The sequence below is a fragment of the Marmota marmota genome, unplaced genomic scaffold (genome assembly GCF_001458135.2).
Source record: "Marmota marmota marmota unplaced genomic scaffold, marMar, whole genome shotgun sequence".
Taxonomy (NCBI): Eukaryota; Metazoa; Chordata; class Mammalia; order Rodentia; family Sciuridae; genus Marmota; species Marmota marmota.
In genome coordinates this window covers 45315794-45319245 of record NW_026000005.1, presented here as the reverse complement: position 1 = coordinate 45319245, position 3452 = coordinate 45315794, and the positions used below count along the sequence as shown (strand labels likewise).

The following is a 3452-nucleotide window of genomic DNA, read 5'->3' as shown; positions in this document are numbered from 1 at the left end:
CCCCCCCCCCCCCCCCACTATTTTGCCCAGCCAGCCGGGCTGGATTAAAGGCATGTGACACTGTGCCTGGCTATTAGTTCTATTTAATAGTATTTCATGAGGGGACAGGAGTAAATGCCCATGTGTTCAGTCATCTGTGTTTACCCAAAGGCAGGCACTTTTCTGTGTATGTGCACATCTTTTCTAAGAAGCAGGATCTTGCTATACATGATGGTGGTAACTTTTTTGAGTATGCATTTTGTGCCTGGCTCCATAATTGATACTTGACATATGTCAGATTTCAGCCTCATAATTACAGAATGAGGTAATATCCATATTTGAAGTGTAGAGACACCAAAGTGTTTTACTTGTTTAAACATTAAGACTTTCCTCCTGTCAAAAAAACTACAAACTACATGATATTAAAAGTAGCCACATATGGCTATATCTTAGTTAATTAGTAAATGAGCATTTACATTGTTCTAAATTTTTAAATTAAACATAGCTTTGTAATTTACACCGTTATTTTCTTGTTTGGTCACTGGTTATGCCTCTTTTAAATATTAATAGATGTTTTGAAATTGCTCATAGAAATATGAATTTATATTCCCACTAGTGGTTTAAAGGTGCCAATTTATTTGTTTCATTAACTAATAGTTGTTTCTATAGATTTTAATTACCATATTGTTCTTTATTTAACTTTCTTTTTTTATTTTCAGTTGTTCCTTTCTGCAAAAAATAGATCAATATCTTCGTGCCTTTCTACTATTTTTAATATTGTTGAATCATTGCATGAAGTGGCTATGCTTTGACTAGGAAATAATACTTTTGCTTAGAAAATTGTATTTGGATTTAGCTTATTATTATCCACAAAAATCAGTCTCTTATTACCGAGTTATTTAAAAATTTATGACACCTTTTTATGTGATCATAGATTACTTTTCATTTCATGAGTTTATTGTATCAAAGTAAACTATTAATAAAGATATATATGCTTGAAGGTAGTCATAGAATATTCAAGGCATGCCAGAGTCTCATGATTCTGTTGACTAGTTTCAGGTGTAAATGTCTTTTGACTCTTAAAGGACTTAAAGCTGTTTACTGAAAAGGTACCCATAGTTACTTTTCTTTATTAATCTAATAATCTAAGATTATTAATCTTACGTTTTAATCTAAGTTTTCTCAGCAAAATAGTCCTAAAATATGAATGGTAAGTTAAATTCCTGATGGGTTGTAATAATCCAAGGAAATGGATGATTCTTACAGTGAAGATTATGGAACACTGATGAGAGAAATTGAAAAGGACATACACACACAAAACAACAACAAAACAAAACAAAACAAAAAAACAAGACATTTTATTGTTCATGGGTTGGAAGGATTAATGTTGTTAATATCCATTCTATCCAAAGTAATTTGCATTGAATATGCAAGTCAAAATATCAGTGACATTCTTGAGTTAATTTTTCCTATGGTCTGAGACATTTCAGATTAAAAATTGCATACCATTTTTCCTTTTTTATTTTCGAAGTTCAGCTCTGTGAACATTTTCTGTAAAGGGCCACATAAGTATTTTAGGTGTTTCTCACCCCATACAGTCTATTACATCACCATCTGCTTTTATTACAACTCCATAAAAATATAGAAACCATTCTTAGCTTGAAGCTGTATAAAAAACACCATCAGCTGGATTTGGCCTCCAGGGCACAATTTGACAACTCCTACTTAGAGTGAAATTTTTAATGTAGTAATTTCTTGTAATCAGAATTTTGGGGTTTTATGTGATACTCAACTAAAATTTAACGGAAAAAGAACTCTGTCCACATTGAGTGGTAAGGCCAAGAGATTGGCTGACTAAAGGCTTGGATGGATCCAAGAGGTCAAATGAACATGGCCTAACATCCAAACCTTGTGGCTTAAGGACCCATCACCTCCTCTTCCGCTATAGCCCTCCTTCCAAAAAACAAGGGCACACTGTCTCATCATTCATCTATCAGTTTGTAGGGACGTCACTAGTTTCCTTGGGTCATATGCTTATCCTTAAATTAGAATCACTGTGATGATTAGAGATCATAGAAATAGTCTGGTCTGAGTCCCACTTGTGCACAGATTGATGGTCTCTAACTTACAATTGTGTGTCTTAAACTTTTCTGACTTTACAGTGGTGTTAAAGAACACCAGTCATTCTGGTTTTCACTTTTAATACAGAATTCAGTAATTTACATGAGATATTATTCAATAGTTTATTAAAATTGGATTTGTATTAGATGATTTTATCCAACTGTATGTTGATGTATTTTGTTCATGATTAAGGCAGTCTGGGTAAAGCTATGTTGATTGGATAGATATATTAAATACATTATTGACTTACAGTATTTTCAGCTTCCGAGTTTATAAGAATGTAATCCCCATCATAAGTTGAGAAGCATCTGTCTTTAGAGTGTATCGTGAATGACAGTTTCTTTTGTACCACATGGAGAAAGGGCAGGACATAAGCTTCCTAGAAAATTGAAAAACAGAAAAAGCATGGTGCTCAGAAAAAGGATTGCTAGACATTAGGTATAGCCATCTTGTTTGTCTTTTATCATCACTCCCAATTGAATATATAAGCCTGGTATGGTGTCACATGCATATTATTCCAGTTACTTGGGAGGCTGAGGCAGGAGAATTGTTAATTTTAGGCCAGCCTCAGCAACTTAGATCCTATATCAAAATAAAAAATGTGTAGTTTACTGATCAGAGTGCCCAGGGTTAAATCCCAAGTACTGAGGGGAAAAAAATTGGAAAGTTCAGTAAGTTGCATATCTAGAATACTTGATAATAAAGGGGGCTATATTTCCATTGTAGGATTATGTAATAGGTCTGATATATGTATATTTCATATAAAAGATTAGCATACCTTCTATAGAGATTATGTAAGAATATTAAATATAAAAAATGACAGTGAATATGTACTGTTAATTTTTAAAAATATTTTGTTAGTTGTTGATGGACCTTTATTTGCTTATATTTATGTGGTGCTGAGAATCGAACCCAGTGCCTCACACAAGCTAGGCAAGCGCTCTACCACTGAGCCACAATCCCATCCCTTAGTTGTTAATTTTTAAGTGATTCAGTAAAATTAAAGAATAGCAACCATATAGTGTTCTATCTTGTTGGTTCCTCTAGTAGACAGACATGTACTAGTGTTTGTTTTTCCTACAAAGAACAGAATTGGAATCATGTCACAGTTGTCTACTTAATAAGAAATACCTAGAAAATTTCAAATAGAAAAGAAAAATCTGGGTCCAGTGGTGAATGTCTATAATTCTAGCAGCTTGGGAGATGGAGGCAGGAGGATATAATTTTGAGGCCAGCCTCAGCAACTTAGGCCCTAGGCAAATTAGTGAGACCCTGTATCAAAATAAAGTCTGTGAATGTAGCTCAGTGGGGAAGTGCCCCTGGATTCAATTCCTAGCTCCCCCCCCCCCCCA

The 3452-nt window shown here is 34.1% G+C and overlaps 1 protein-coding gene across 26 annotated transcripts in view; it reads left to right on the top strand.

Annotated features, from left to right (window-relative positions):
• Trip12 (thyroid hormone receptor interactor 12) overlaps positions 1-3452 on the top strand; it is a 150864-nt gene that overhangs the window by 68884 nt on the left and 78528 nt on the right. The window lies entirely within an intron of this gene.